A 17,781-nucleotide genomic window follows, 5' to 3' on the forward strand; every position below is an offset into this window, starting at 1 on the left:
AAATAGCTAGAACACTTAATCGACATCGAGGGGCAGTCAGAACATATGACAATATGATTATTATCAGAGGAGAATTCTCTGGCGTTGAGATATTTTGTAACACCTTATTAAATGCGCTTGGTATGATGATGGTTGACTCTCAATTGAATTTTGACATACAAGCTGTAACACGACTGACACTGGAAGATCAGATAAAGTGCATATCATCGAGTTTATCCTCCCTCTAAGGAAACTCAAAGGTGAACGAGACAAGAATGATATTTTTTCCCATCAGAACATTACATAATTGTGTTGTATTATTCAATTTTGGAATTTTCAGTCCTATGCACTTTTGCAAGAGAATTACCATTTATCAAGGTCCGAAGGCCATTCGAGGTTAAATGATAATTAATGTAAGAGGATAACGTAGTGATTGATTGCGGTGGAAATTAGTTAGAAGCTGATTGTTTAAGGGAATGGCTAAAAGAGAACTTGTTTATATTGAACTTGAAGATGACCATGTTGTAGTCACTTGGGAGAGGCCAGCGGAACAGAGTTCCACAGGCGGGTAGTTCATGGAAATAAACTTTGTTCATGGAATATAAGTTTAGATTGAGACTGAGATAGGGAACGAGGGACATTGTTGATAGTCAATATCTCTATTTTGATAGATATCGGAAAATCTCTCAAGAATTGACCGTTAAATTCGGAATTAAAATAGACGCGTATATGCTGTATGCGAGATAAATATTGTTGATAGAACCATGTTCTTAAAGCATTGTCGTTAACACTTCGCTTTATTGTTACGCCACAGCAACTCCAGTATATGAGGTGACAAAGGTTACTCCGAAGACATATAACAAGCAAGATTCTAAGGTATCGCCACGTGGAGATTCTTAAACCACTAGTGTGTTTGGGCTGGTGCATCTGCTACTAGTCTCTCGCTCCTTGACAAGGTTCAAAAAAGAGTCGCAAACCTGATAGGCCCTGAACTGGCATCTAAGCTTCAGCCTCTGTCCCATCGACGAAATGTTGCATCCCTCTGCCTGTTCTACAAGTATTTAAGTGGTGAATGCTTTGATTAACTGCAAGCACTTGTGCGCCCACGACGTGAGCACCCTCGACAACCCCGACAGGCTGCTAAATCCCACCCCCACACTGTAGAGATCCCTAGATGTAAAAGATCTTTCTACTCCAATAGTTTCTTCCCCAGAACCGCCTGACTTTGGAATTCCATTCTGGGTCCCTGCTTCCTCAACAGTACTGACGTGCAGAAGTTCAAGTGTAACGTGAACCGACATCTTGCTGCCCAAATCCCTACATAGTACCCTGGTAGTTGAGTTGTTGTCCCTGATAGTAGCCCCCTACACCAAAGTGGCAATTGGCCTTGCTTGGGGTGAAAATGTAATAATAATAAAAAAAGAAATAGATGGCGAGTGAAGTTGTTGTTCCAAGCACCCATTGAGGAATGCGAGGTACAGTCAGATTTAAATTATCACCCTTTCTCAAAATAAGATGTACATACATAAAATCACTGTTATAAATTGTTATGATCGCGAATTAGTCCGACGATAAACTACTGACGAATCTAAATCTCACATACAACAGAGATTACAGGTAAGTGCTCAACTGTCTTCTTTCTCTGGTATGGAGATCGAATTAAAAAGATCTGCTTCTCCTTGACACCCGATAGTTGGGTGAGAGTTGTTTCCGGCTGCACCCACACAGAATATAGGCGAGTGACGAGAACCTTGAGCTTTTATATGTGTCTATTTATAACGGATATTGCGCCTACAGCACTTGATGACCGCTTGTTGCTTACGAAATGATTGGATGTCATTGTTTCATTGCCACTCGTAAGTGTTCGACTGGGACAGCCTATATTCATAACAAAATCTACTCTATCCAACAAAATCGTCTAATAAATTATAATGAAGTTAATTATCGATATAAAACTTATGTAATACCAAATATATGTGACTGATACATCAAGTTTATGATAGTTAACGATAAAAAAACTAATTCAATATAACACAAGCGCTTTTTTTCCATTTTCACCCCTATTAAGACACAGTGGCACGTTGATGTACAGGGCTATTCTCAGGGATATAAGTTGCAGGGATACTATGTAGGAAGTAAACCAGCAAGATGTCTGTTCACATTACACTTGAACTTCTGCATGTCAGTACAGTTGAAAAAAGTAGAATCCTGGAAGGGAGTTGAAAAGTCTAGTAGCTCTAGGGAATAAAAAACTATCTTACATCTGTGTAGGGGTGGGATTCTGCAGCTTGTCGGAGCTGTCGGGAACGTCGAGGGGGTACAATTGCGTGTAGTTTGTCGGAGCATTTACCATTAAAATACTTGTAAAAAAGGAAGAGGGCTGCAAAATGTCGTCAATGAGACAGAGGCTGAAGCCTAGATGACAGTTCAGGGCCTATTAGGTTGACGACTTTCTATTGAACCCTGTCCAAGAGTGAAAGACCATTAGCAGATGCACCAGCCCAAATGTGACAACAATATTCCATACATGGGCGGATAGTGGCCTTGTAGAGATATAGGATGCTTTCAGGGGTAAGTAGCTTTCTAGCACGTAGAGATAGCTCACCTTCCTCGGCCCTGGCAATGCTCTCAATATATCTGTTCAAACTCATGTTCCCTGTAAACGTTAAGCCAAGGATTTTGAAAGAAGTACTTTCAGGTAATGCATTTTTAGCCATTACTATTGGTGGTTGAGAAGGTTTCTTGTAATTATTAAAGGAAACAAGCTTAGTCTTGGCAGCATTGAATGTGACAATCCATTTTTGTCCCCATTCCACTACAGATTGGAGGTCTGCCTCTAGTATTTCTGCCATTTTCTTAGATATGTGTTCATTTGTTTTCCCCTCGTATCTTATATAGCGTGATCTAATCAGCAAATATACCTATATATATATATATATATATATATATATATATATATGAAAGTCTGAGTAGGTTTATTCATTAAAGGCGTTGAGTGAAATTCGCAAATCAAATAAGAGACGTGTCACATTTAACACTTTTTAGCCAAATAACAATGCGAATTTGTTTAAACCTTTATAAAATAAACGAATGTTTATTTTTAAAGTGAAGGATATACCCTCCTTTTTCAATCTGTATATATATATATATTCCTCTTATTCTTCGTCATGATGTTGAATGGAAGAATTTTGAGTAAATCCACTTGATGTTAGCTGTGGTTTTTCTGTAGCCGGATAATTACGCGTGATCGCGCGTGATTTGAAAGTCTGGGTAGGTTTATCCATTAAAGGCGTTGAGTGGACTTAACTTAAAATTCTTTTTGTATTAGTTTCTCGGACTACTCTTTTCATTGTGTCATTTTCACAACCTTTCGGTCGATATTCATGTATATCTTGTAAAACTGGGGAATTTTTCTGTCGAATTTGGGAATATTTCTTTCCAGCTCGTGAATTTGCATGGGATTTGGAACACAAGTGTTGGATATTATTCCGGGCAACGCCGGAATTATTGCTGGTTATATACACACGAATATGGAGCTTGGTGCACACACGCAAATATTGTGAACAAGTTTTCAAACTAAGAAATATCATCAGAAATCATAACATTGAAACGAATGTACCAAAGACTTGGAATTCAACATCTTCAGCTGACATAGTTTTGAAGATGTAAACAACCAGTTAGAATATGACTTTGATTTGACTATTGTGAATATGTGTCAATATAAACAAATAAATGCGGGTTAAACGGACAGAGAGACGAAAAACGACGGCGGAAGAAGTCGACCTGTGTCATCAGTCGTCAACAAGCCACTTGCCACTGAACAGCTCTCTCTCCTTCTATAGCACACCGTGAAAGTATTTTGGAGAGAATAAATTGTCACTTTTTTATATACCCCAAAATTGTCAATGTCTGCTATGTATATTCATTGTGTATTTTGGCACACGATTTATGAAATAAATAAGTGACTCGGTAAAAACAATAGAACTACAGCATAATGTAACACAAGTACACGTGGCATAGTGGATATATTACTTGACGAAATTCAGTTGTAAATTGACGCTCTTCTGTAGGTAAACACTTCAATAACCAGTGCGAGCGACACTCCAAATATAATTGCGAATTACGACTTCTATCCAGTCATGGATGACGGGAAAAGAACATGATAAGACCCAAATCAGTACCAATGAATTTATTATCAAACTTGAAGACAATGTAGAATTTGAATTTCAATAAAAATAAAAGCAGAAAGGTAATGCTAAATATGTAAACCTTTGTCTGCACGCATAGAGATCTGCCTTAATAGAATTTCATGTTCCTGGGTCTATTTACGCAGATAGACAAAAATGCAAGTAGATAGACTAAAACACTCTATTCATAGTTTTATATATTAACTTAGATACTAACTAGCAAGGAAACCCGACGTTGCTCAGGATTAAATGGAGATAGCGAATGTTCCATACTTCCATATTTTATTGTCATCGAAATCGGTGTAATCGTCCATTTTTTTTAATCAAATCGACAAACTGTCTGCCCTAGTTGGGAAGCCACTACTGTAAACGGGAGGAAGCTTCACCTTCCTCCCTGCAGACGCTTTCTCTACAAAAGATTGCAGTTTACATTACACTGTAGAGAATCTACTATTGATTTTATAAAATTATTTTATATAATGACTTGCATTAAAAGTTTTAATGTAAAAAGTAAGTATCATCCTTCAATTCTACTTTAAACAGAAACATTTATTTTGAATGCGCCTCTGTCATATCAAAGAATCTACGGTTGATTTCATTAGCCGAGCCTTTCTACTGTGCAGTGATAATGGTTTGAATTGAAGTGTAAAATACAAAAGTCAAAAACTATGGTTCAATCATGCTCTAAGCATAAACATCCATTTCTAACGCATGCTTGTCAGATCGCATACGCTGCTATTGATTTTATATACCGAACCTTTCTTCTTGTGCGGTAATAAAACTTCTGAAATGCACTTGTGATATTAAACTGTACAAGGCTTTAAATTTAGTCCAAATCGCCTGTTCCTTTTTTTCATCGAATTATATCGATTATCGATATTATCGAAGACATCTTGATACAAAACTTATCTAAGAACCCTGCCAGGCACATAAAATACATTTAGGTGAAATTTAAACAAAATCGGCCCACACAGACAATGCTCCTTTTGAATAATAGTAAAGAATTGATTCATTTTAAAAATTATTTGCCGACAAAAATAGAATTTTATTTAAAGTTATACTTAAATCTTAAATAGTTTTGAGATGTTCTCAAAGTTTTAAATTTGATTAAACTTCTGAGTTTGCGAAAATAGAAAAATGCAAGAAAGTCATATATATGAATTTTAAAAAACCGGCAAAAATTTCGTATGGTGAAAAAAATCTTAAAAATGAAAACTTCAAAGAAAAGTCTGTCTAAAATTATTTTTTGGCAAAAAATAGAAATGCTGTAAACGACACACACACACACACACACACACACACACACACACACACACACACACACACACAAATGATAAAGTTTAGAGTGTTGTTTGATCATGTGCACGCACTTCAAAGGATAAAAACTGGCATCTTTTGATTTGTCTGTGTCAGAGAGGAGCAAGTTAACAGGATTAGATGTCACCCGGTAGTAAAAATAAATATGTCTCTCTTCAGAACAAAAGGAGAAGAGAACAAACAAAAAATAAAACGTGGAGTTAAGTGACATATTATCAATAATGCGATCAGGGTCAATCAACCTTCGACTCAGGTAGACAATTATATCGATCAAGAGATGGGGAAGCCTCGTTTTCATACAAATCGAGTAGAGACGCAATTTTCTTGTGCGTGAAAGAGTTTCATACTTAATGACCGGGAAGTAAAAAATCGTCGTTACTAACTAAGAAGTGTAGTTTTACAAAGGAAACATAATTGTTGAATACATAACGAAATGGATGGTAAATTAACGAAATGGATGGTAAATCAACGAAATGGATGGTAAATTAACAAAATGGATGGTAAATTAACAAAATGGATGGTAAATTAACGAAATAGATGGTAAATTAACGAAAGGGATGGTAAATTAACAAAATGGATGGTAAATTAACGAAATGGATGGTAAATTAACGAAAGGGATGGTAAATTAACAAAATGGATGGTAAATTAACGAAATGGATGGTAAATTAACGAAAGGGATGGTAAATTAACGAAATGGATGGTAAATTAACAAAATGGATGGTAAATTAACAAAATAAATGGTAAATTAACGAAATAGATGGTAAATTAACGAAATAGATGGTAAATTAACGAAATGGATGGTAAATTAACAAAATGGATGGTAAATTAACGAAAGGGATGGTAAATTAACGAAATGGATGGTAAATTAACGAAATGGATGGTAAATTAACGAAATGGATGGTAAATTAACGAAAGGGATGGTAAATTAACAAAATGGATGGTAAATTAACAAAATAGATGGTAAATTAACGAAATGGATGGTAAATAAACGAAAGGGATGGTAAATTAACAAAATGGATGGTAAATTAACGAAATGGATGGTAAATTAACGAAATGGATGGTAAATTAACGAAAGGGATGGTAAATTAACGAAATGGATGGTAAATAACAAAATGGATGGTAAATTAACGAAATAGATGGTAAATTAACGAAAGGGATGGTAAATTAACAAAATGGATGGTAAATTAACGAAATGGATGGTAAATTAACGAAAGGGATGGTAAATTAACAAAATGGATGGTAAATTAACAAAATGGATGGTAAATTAACGAAATGGATGGTAAATTAACGAAAGGGATGGTAAATTAACAAAATGGATGGTAAATTAACGAAATGGATGGTAAATTAACGAAATGGATGGTAAATTAACGAAAGGGATGGTAAATTAACAAAATGGATGGTAAATTAACAAAATGGATTGTAAATTAACGAAATAGATGGTAAATTAACGAAAGGGATGGTAAATTAACAAAATGGATGGTAAATTAACGAAATGGATGGTAAATTAACGAAAGGAATGGTAAATTAACAAAATGGATGGTAAATTAACGAAATGGATGGTAAATTAACGAAATGGATGGTAAATTAACGAAAGGGATGGTAAATTAACAAAATGGATGGTAAATTAACAAAATAGATGGTAAATTAACGAAATAGATGGTAAATTAACGAAATAGATGGTAAATTAACGAAATGGATGGTAAATTAACAAAATGGATGGTAAATTAATGAAAGGGATGGTAAATTAACGAAATGGATGGTAAATTAACGAAAGGGATGGTAAATTAACAAAATGGATGGTAAATTAACGAAATGGATGGTAAATTAACGAAAGGGATGGTAAATTAACAAAATGGATGGTAAATTAACGAAATGGATGGTAAATTAACAAAATGGATGGTAAATTAACGAAAGGGATGGTAAATTAACGAAATAGATGGTAAATTAACGAAATGGATGGTAAATTAACAAAATGGATGGTAAATTAACGAAATAGATGGTAAATTAACGAAAGGGATGGTAAATTAACAAAATGGATTGTAAATTAACGAAATGGATGGTAAATTAACAAAATGGATGGTAAATTAACGAAATGGATGGTAAATTAACGAAAGGGATGGTAAATTAACGATAGGGATGGTAAATTAACAAAATGGATGGTAAATTAACGAAATGGATGGTAAATTAACGAAAGGGATGGTAAATTAACGAAAGGGATGGTAAATTAACGATAGGGATGGTAAATTAACAAAATGGATGGTAAATTAACAAAATGGATGGTAAATTAACGAAAGGGATGGTAAATTAAAAATAAACAGAAACGGATAGGAAAGAATGGAGGAAAACATGTAAACATATATACAAGAAATGAATAAATTGTAAAAAAGAAAGAAAACATGATGATAAGAACATCTGAAGTAATTACATTGATAACGAAAAAGTACAATTAAATAGAATCCAAAATGTGAGAAAATGAAATGAAAAAAAACAACAACAAAAAAACAGAAATGAAACTATTAAAAGAAGAAAATAAGGACGAAAACAACAAAAGAATCCAAGGGAATACGAGGTGCCTTCAACGAGTTTCCAGACTTCCAGAAATGGGCACTTTTATAGATACTGCACACATGGAACTCTAGTCCCCTTTGAAGTAATCACCTCCGGTTGCAATGCACTTGTTGTACCGTTCCAACAAATTCTGTATGACTCCATCAAAGTCCTCTTGTGTGAGCATGTCAATGACCCCCATCACAGCCTTATTAATCTCCTTAATTGTCTCATAACGACAGCCTTTAAGGTTTTCATTGTGTTAAAGAAATAACCAAAAGTCACAGGGAGCAAGGTCTGGACTATAAGGAGGGTGAGGAACTGTTTTGATGCTCTTCTTGTTCAAATGGGACAAACTTCGCCAAATCTTCTGCATCTTCTGTAAATAATTGTGTGTACACTTCCCACACTAGCAGCAAACTCGTATTGTATCAATAGACACACAACGGTGCTTATCCGTGAAATTCTTTACTTGGCCAATCTAGTGTTCTGACTTCCTTACTCCTGCCACAGCTCTCATTATCCCCACAAACTCCATACCGTCCTTGAATCTCTTATGCCGCTCAAAACCTGATTGCATTTTTGAAATTCACTACCTGTGACAATCAGGCTTTAGTAGGGCGTATTTTAACTCCTTGCTGTAACTGTTCATTTGAACCCTAAATCATAAAAAAATTGTCAGTCATCTCATAAGATGTATGTCAATAATATACTGAATGTTCAAATGTCTAAATTATAAATGCATGTGCAAAAAAATCTGGAAACTTATGTAACGCACCTCGTATATATATATATATATATAATGAAGAAAATATGCATTATAAATAAGGGAAACCAATCAAATAATTAGAAATCTAAGAAATGAATAATACATTAATCAAAGTTAGTTTCTCCAAGGAAATATGCTAATTAATTGACTATTATAAAGTCTAAAATGACCATTAATCTGCGCACACTTTATTTTTATAATCTTATTCCTTTTTCCTTGCTGTGACGTCATCTCGCACAGGGCTCGGTCATTTGCATACAGCTGTCATATACGCTTCGCCATCTGTTACACGAATCATATTAACGTTGTCTCACTGTAAAGCGTACGCTCATTAACCATTATCCTAGAATCGGCTTTAGCTCTTGAAAAGCGGCGACACTATCCAGTAAAAATAAAACTCGGTTGTAGGTTTTCCTGTCACACTTGCGTTCTAAATTTTTGTTTGTCTATCTCATTAAACGCTCAAATAAAATAGACGCAAATAAAGAATGCATTGGTTTCAATTATCCTTTGTCTATGCGAGTCGATAACTACTCTTATTAACTGGTACTTTGTTTAAACATTCCTTCGTAACTACCTCGGTTTCGATTTCCTTCTACAGAAAGAGTTGACCATCGACCTTGGAAAAAAATCAATAAATCCACAATCGATCAGGCTGATAAGAATTGAAATGGTATCAGCCAATATCTTCATCGAGTAAATGCAGTGGCAGAAAAGGTTGTCCTAACGAAATTTTGATGGTTAGGGTATTAACTGCATTATATTTAATAAACTTTTCATCTTTTGTTCACCATAAGTAGCGTAAATGACCACAGTGATAAGGCGCCAGATTTATAGGGGGCAACTAGGGTAGAAAGTTGAGGGAGAATGTTTTATTCATATTACATTTAAATTCTATATATTTGTAGGGTTGGGATAACATGAATCGCTAAAGAAATTCCATAGGCTTGCTACATTGAAGGGGGTATGATTTTCTGGTTAGCTGGGTAGTAGGTATTTGGCATAAAGCGCCAATTTTTCGTCACAATCCAGAGTGTCCGTTTCGTCCTCAATCATTGTCTAAATCCGAAGATTCTATTGTCAGCATTAATTTTCCTGATATTTTTCTAGCCAGAATAATTTATAGACATCAAGTACTTACGCGAAGGGACACGGTAAAGTTGCCAATATCATAAGTGAAAGTGACATTTGCGGAAAGAACTAGATTCGAACTTGAGGCCCCATAGTCGTTACTCAGTGTCGTTAACAACTGAATGACCACCGTCATCTGCTGTATTTTCTCTGCATTAAGCACCGACATCGTGTCTATCTCTATGAAGATAGAACCCGATTACCGGCTTTTTTGCTGTAGTATATATTCCGAAAAGTTCACAGGGTGTTTTCCCTTATTTAAAATTGATCACAAGGAATGGCATGGCTCAATGAAAACATGAATGTTTCATCGAATTCTCCGGCTAACTTGGCATAACTGACGATTCGTTAATCACACTCCTCGAACTACACATGATCACGTGTTTAGACAATGAGGGAAGTGGATTATTAAGTCAGGCATTACTGTCCAACAACAACTCTCGTAATAAGAATATCAAACAGATATTATGAAGATGTGTCCATTCGTTTTGCGCGATTTGTGATGAAGATCAAAACAACGCGTGACAAATTTGTGATGAAGATCAAAACAAAGCGTGACAAATTGTGCAAAATTATAATTGATAAACTGTTATATAACTATATGCGACCACCGGAGGCTGGAACAATTGTACACAAGTTGTTTCCAATAAAACCAAAACTTTTTGAAAATAGTTGTCGTTTCCTTTAACGTGGTATTTTTAGGAACACACACACACACACACGCACACATATATATATATAATGTTTTTAACTCATTTCAAAGTGTTTTTAACATGTTTTATTAACTGTTTGCACGTATATATATATATATATATATATATATATATATATGCGCGTGTGTGTATGTGTTTGTGTGTGTGAGTTTGTGTATGTATGCAATATCAATAGCTAAAATATGTAAATACTAGCAGACCTATAAAATATAATCGTATAATTCATGCAAATTTTGTATTTATTATTTTAGAGACAATTTTCTATCGATTATTGTAATAAACCTAATATATCGCAGTTAAGTTAAAACTAATATATATATATATGTATATATATATATATATATATATGTATATATATGTGTGTGTGTATGTGTGTGTGTTTAAATCTCGTGTTCGACGATCGAAGAATTCCATTTTATAAAAAAGGATGACGTGAATTTATATAAATATATATATATATACATATATATGTGCATATATATAGAATACATACATACATGTATATGTGTGTATATATATGTATATATAATACATATATATGCATATATCTATACAGATTTATACGTATATATATGTGTGTATATATATAATACACACACGCATATATATATATATATATATATATATATATATTTGAATAAGGGTGGATTGTATTTTTTGGTTTCGATTCTAGTTGAGGTCACCCAAGTCATATATATATATATATATATATATATATATATATATATAGTAATTTATAAAATATATATGGCGATTATAACATTTATAAATTACTAACTAGCTCTATCTACGTATTGAGCACTTTTGAAGGAAATACTTAAAGTTTACGCATACACTTATACTTTCGTATATAAATTTTATGTGAGTAAATGAAGTGTATATATATATATATATACATATATATATATATATATATATATATATATATATATATATATATATATATATATACATATATATATATAGTAGCGTACAAATATTAAGGAAAGGTCGATCACTATTATTGAATGACTTCTAACTTTATCTATGAATAAGGAAAAAAATGTGAATTTTTCAATGTTTAATAATGCTTGTTAAATAAATTTTATTTTTAATTTTTGATTTTGTATACATATTAGTTTGTTTTTTTTTACATATAAATACATTTAATTAAATTACACGCGTCTAAAAGTTTAGGAGAATTATTAATGAAAAATAAAAAAGAATATCAGTATTTAGTGAAAAACTCCTTGTTTTCAATCACACTCTGGCATCTTTTGCTGCAAGACAGCAACAACCGTTCACATCTTATAGGTGAGATATTATGCCATGTTTTTTTTATACATTCCTATAAAACATCCACAACTTTTGCATTTTTTTTTCTGTGATCTTATCACTAATAAATTTTCCAAATATTTTCAATTCGATTCAGGTCGGGACTTTGAGCTGTCTAATCCATAACGCAAATATTGGATCTATTTATTTCTAAAACTATTTTTTTTTTATGGCACGGTGCGTTGTCAGAATCAGAAAGATTTGGTGCCACATGTTTTCTAATCACTTTTCTGTACATTTGGGCATAAACCTTTCCACGAATCCTGACAAGGGGTCAGTTCCTTTTGAAGATAAATAGAAATGTAAGGCTTTGAGCATGAACTTCTTGTATATAATCCAATTCGTTTAATCTTCGTGAGATCGTTTGTCGGAGATGTTTTTGTCCAGTTACGGATGTAAAATCCCGGGATATCGAAGCCGCAGTTTTAAAGCGATCAGAGCGAGATGATCGATTGATTTTTCTATCCTCCCTCTTAGTTGTTATTCGGGGTCGGCCCGATTTTTCCTTTCAGTCAATATAAACCTTTTTTGCTATTTCTAATAACCCGAAAAACAACGCTTTTAGACCTTTTCAGTATTTTAGCAATCTCCCCTATGGTTTTTTTTCTCATCATAATAGTCACAAATAAGCTGTTTTACTTATATAGATAGCTTTTTTCAAAATAATCGGAGTCGACATTTTGTTAAGTTGATATTAAAATTGCTAATGTTGGTATTCATTTTCCGCGTTCGTTAACTTTTGGACGTCTGTAATTTAATTAAGTGTATTTATATGTAAAAAACTAATTTGTATTTAAAATCAAAAATCAAAAAAAATATTCTTTTTAATTACCATTATTAAACATTGGAATATTCACCAAAAATTTTTTTTCTATTTTCATAGATAAAGTTAGAAGTCATTCAAAAAAATGATCGACCGTTCCTTAACTTTTGGACGCTACTGTATATATATATATATATATATATATATATATATATATATATATATATATATATATATATATATATATATATATACTCATGAACAAAAAAAAATGGGCCAGGAAAGAAATTTACAATTTATTGCACAAAAAGCTGCATTACACAAAATGCAATTAAATAATAAACGAAAATGAGTAAAAAATATAAAGAACAAGATATTTACTTTAATAAAAACTTAGTATGGAATGGAATTGCCCTTAGATCTTTTTAAAAGATCAATTCTTTTTATCATGCTCTCAACCAACTTAGAACACTGTGAAGAGGAGATGTTATTCCATTCTCTTTGTACTGCTTCCCATAATTTTTCTTTGTTGGAAAAAGTTTTTCTAACTAATGCACGAGATATTATAGCCCAAATATTTTCCATTGGGGTTAAATCTGGGCTTTGGCCAGGCCAAAACATCACATCAATTGAATTATCAGTAAGCCACTTCTTTGTGACTTTTGCTGTGTGTGCAGGGGCATTATCATGTTGAAAAATAATGTCATTGTTCATTTCTAACTTCTGGATGCTTGGTAATAGACCTCTTTCTAATATTTGAATGTATTCTTTGGCATTAATTGACGCATCACATCTGATAATTTCCCCAACTTCTGCAGCAGAAAAGGTCCCCCATACCACTATTCCTCCGTTTCCATGTTTTACTGTGGTTTTTATGCAATTCGGTGAAAATCTTTCTCCGGATCTTCGGATGCAACGTTCAGGGGCATCATTGGCAAGGCAAAATCTTGATTCGTCGGACCAGAAAATTTTCTAAACCAATCTGCATCTTTCGTACCATAACATGATGCAAATGTCTTTCTGTCGCTGATGTTCTTCTTAGTTAACAAAGGTTTTTTTGCACATCTTTTTGATGAAAATCCCATTTCCTTCATCCTTCTGGATATTGTCACTCTAGAAAGAGAATTTCCTTTTGCTGTTTCGAATTGTTTGCTATGGTCAACATAAGTTTTTTTGCGATCCTTCAAAACAGTCATTTTAAGCCTGTGATCGTCCTTCATTGTGGATGCTCTGGGGCGACCAGAACCAACTTTCCTGCTCACTGTGCCTTCAATTTCGAACCTTTGCCCAATTCTCTTCACAGCTGAAAGAGATGTTGCCACCTTTTCTTCTTTCAAAATGTCGAAAATCTGCTTGTAAGTCAAATTTGCCTGTCGTAATCCTGCAATTCGGTTTTTAATTTTTTCGTCAAGATGTCGTCTTACTTTTCTTGGACTCATCTTTAATACTAATAATCTGAAAAATACTTAATAACAGCTAATTATTAGCAAACAAGCGATAAAAATTTTAAAAATTGTTTTCTTTCCAATTTCAATCATGGCCCATTTTTTTTGTTCCAATTTTAATCATGGCCCATGTTTTTGTTCACGAGTGTATATATATATATAAAGCGAGAGAGATATAGATAGATAGATATATACATAGATATATAGAAAGATAGATCGATATAGAAAGAAAACGAGAGAGAAATTATAAAAGTAATAAACCAAGTTGTCTACCAACGTTTTGTTTTTATTTCAAGACTTCCTTAATTAAGTTGGTTGGTTGGTTGTTTTTGTTTTACGGCATATCAACCCTTTTCGGGTTATTTAATGCCGAATCCAAAGATTTTGAAGAAAAAATTTTTTTAATAGAATATATTTGTTGTTTTCACGTCGGTTTCTATTCAACCCATAGTTGGGACCCTAACAGGTACTACCACTCCGGGTCAGAGTGGACCTGGGAGCAATGGTAATTAAATGGTGGCTCCACACTCCCCAAAGCCCACAAGCTGGGGCCTCACCACTGGATATAGTTTAAGGTCATATCCAGGACCCCTATTGAGGGACTTTTACCCTCTGCAGGGGGGCAGTCGGCGTATTCTAATGCCCCACCGACAGGGCCGTCCTTAATTAAGAAAAAGAAAATATTTGACAAATAAAAATAATCTTTGTACTGGTGTATTATTTCCTTAATTTCTTTTGTCCATAAAGACGAAACGTTGATGAACACATAACTTGTTTTGTTCCTTTTTTATCTCTCTATTTCGTCGGACAGACAGTTTTATAATCTCATATAATGAAACAGATTTATCCCTTTTTTCTGTCTATTTCTTATTTATTGATATGTAGCGAGACAAACCGTCGTTTAAAGAAAACAAATTCTCAAAGAACTTAATATTTAACCGTTCCATTGAGCTATAAAAGATAGCTTCGAATTTGGGGTTATCAAAACCAAAGAAAAATATGATGAAAGTAAAAATAAAATCGATAAACCCCATAATTTATTATACCATACCTGTTCACACTGAAACACTTATCACAATATTCTGTGGATCTATATTAAAAAAAACCTTGTTAAACTTTGTGACATATTTCCATTCTATGGAGGTCAGGCGCGAACGAATATCCCATAAATTTATTATACCATATTTCTTCAAACTGAAACATAATTATCAAAGTATACTTACGCAAATAGATATGAAAAGTCTTTAATAAAGTCTGTGCCTATTTCCATTCTATGGAGGCCAGGCGCGAACGCAGACCTCACAATTTTATGATACCATCCCTATTTAAGTTAAAACCTACTTATCAAAGTATTATTATGTACATCTATATCAAAAACACTTGTAAACGTTTTTTTTTTTAATTTTTAAATTTTTTATTTCCATACTTTGTGGGCCAGGTGCGTACGAAGACCCCACCATTTTATTAATCATCATTATGCCAGATCAAACATACCCATTCCTGTGTCTCAATACATCTTCTATCATTATATATGATCAGTTTTCTATAATAGTCAACCATATAGGAGCCTATTCGCGACCAGACACATACACAGCTTTATATATATATATATATATATATATATATATATATATATATATATATACGTTGCAATAAATATGATATATTTATATATATACACCCCCCATACACACACACACACACACACACACACACACATATATATATATATATATATATATATTTGCATTCAATTTTTTCTACTCTCTCTGTTTCTCCTACATCTACCTCATCGATTGTTTAACGACTAATGGCTACGTCGCTATGCCAAAGTTTTATACCTTTCCAAATAGACAAACATTAAGAAATCCGGTTTCCGTTTTTACAGAGCCGCCTACAAATTGCTTTGCCGATATACTTTACACTAATAACCAACATCCGCTACCGAATTCGAGGTAAAAACCTGCGCAGAGCAGATCAATAGAAATGTCCTCAAAAACATACACACAGATTCCAATGTACAAATATGTCGAGGAGAAACTAAATGCATTCAAGGAATGACAAAACCTTCCATTTTATTAACATGACGCATAATTTACCCAAAATAAAACCATTGCTAAAGATTTGTTTAAAAAAAATTTAGACATTAATTCAGTTCTCGATTTTCTGTTGCATTACTTTGAAAATACGGGGTTGTTTTCTCGCTTATTCTTTAGCGACGTTTGAACGATTGATTTAATAATAATAATAATAATAATAATAATAATAATAATAATAATATATATATATATATATATATATATATATATATATATATATATATATATATATATATATATATTAGGGCCAGTATAATATAATACTCCTGATCTGAAATGAAACACGTACATCGTCTGTTGCCGAGGGCGCTGGGAAAATGGTGGAATCCTTCTACCGCTCCAAAAGATATCTCACTGCTGATGCAATTCTCTATCTATATAAAAGCCAAGTACATCCAATGATGGAGTACTGTAACCACATCTGGGAAGATTCTGCTCAAAACTGCCACATCTGTGCAGGATCTGCTAAAAACAACCTATCCTGCCTTGACAGAATACAAAATAGATTTCGTGGCTTAGTGGTGGATTCCCTTTTCTCTTACCTGCAACCTTTCTCCCACAGTTCCATGGCAAGTTCTCGTCTAAGCCCAATCTCTGGACCCCCCTCGCCAATCTTTCACGATAAACACCCGTCTAGCTGAAACCATTGTCAATAATTTTCTCCACTCTTTATCTGTGCCCAAATAAAAACGTAGATTCCATGAACAAAGCTTCTTTCTTAGAAGTGCACGCCAGTGGAACACTCTGCCGCTTGCCTGTTTCCCATCTGACTACAACCTAGATGTCTTCAAGTCTAACATAAACAAATTCCTGATAAACCTCCCCCTTAAGTAAGACAATTTACCAAATCTCCATACTAACGATTACTAAAATACTATCTCATTGATTACTGTACACGCAATAACCGTAATCCCCGAGTAGCTTCCGGGCCTTGATAAGTGGTGAAAACCATGTAAAAAAAAACAAACAAAAAACGTACATATATATATTATTTGACTCTGGTATTAATACCTCTTATAACATTAAAACCTTTGCATGCAGTACAGTCAAAGAACAAAGAGACCCGGGGGAATTCCGTAGTCTGAAATAAACTATTAGATTAGTAAGTATCCAGAATCAAGGCTTTCCATCAGACACGGTTTGGCAGCCTTACAGGATAGCCAGAGGTATTTACGTTGAGAGGTAAAACAAGAACAACAATGCAATGTCGTAGCGATGGAACGGGTATTGGATTTGGTTGGTTGGGTGTTTTTGTTTTACGGCATATCAACCCTTTTCGGGTTATTTAATGCCGAATCCAAAGATTTTGAAGAATATTTTTTTAATAGAATATATTTGTTGTTTTCAAGTCGGTTTCTATTTAACCCATAGTTGGAACCCTAATAGGTACTACCACTCCGGGTCAGAGTGGACCTGAGAGCAATGGTAATTAAAGGGTGGCTCCACACTCCCCAAAGCCCACAAGTTGGGGCCTCACCACTGGATATAGTTTAAGGTCATATCCAGGACCCCCATTG

At 33.7% G+C, this 17,781-nt stretch overlaps 1 protein-coding gene across 5 annotated transcripts in view; it reads right to left on the reverse strand.

Moving 5' to 3' along the window:
* Positions 1 to 17,781, reverse strand: part of LOC145278893 (follistatin-related protein 1-like) — a 762,811-nt gene that overhangs the window by 510,369 nt on the left and 234,661 nt on the right. The gene's annotated exons all lie outside the window — the stretch shown is intronic.

The sequence above is a fragment of the Euprymna scolopes genome, chromosome 1 (assembly GCF_053919585.1).
Source record: "Euprymna scolopes isolate OS-2025 chromosome 1, ASM5391958v1, whole genome shotgun sequence".
NCBI lineage: Eukaryota > Metazoa > Mollusca > Cephalopoda > Sepiida > Sepiolidae > Euprymna > Euprymna scolopes.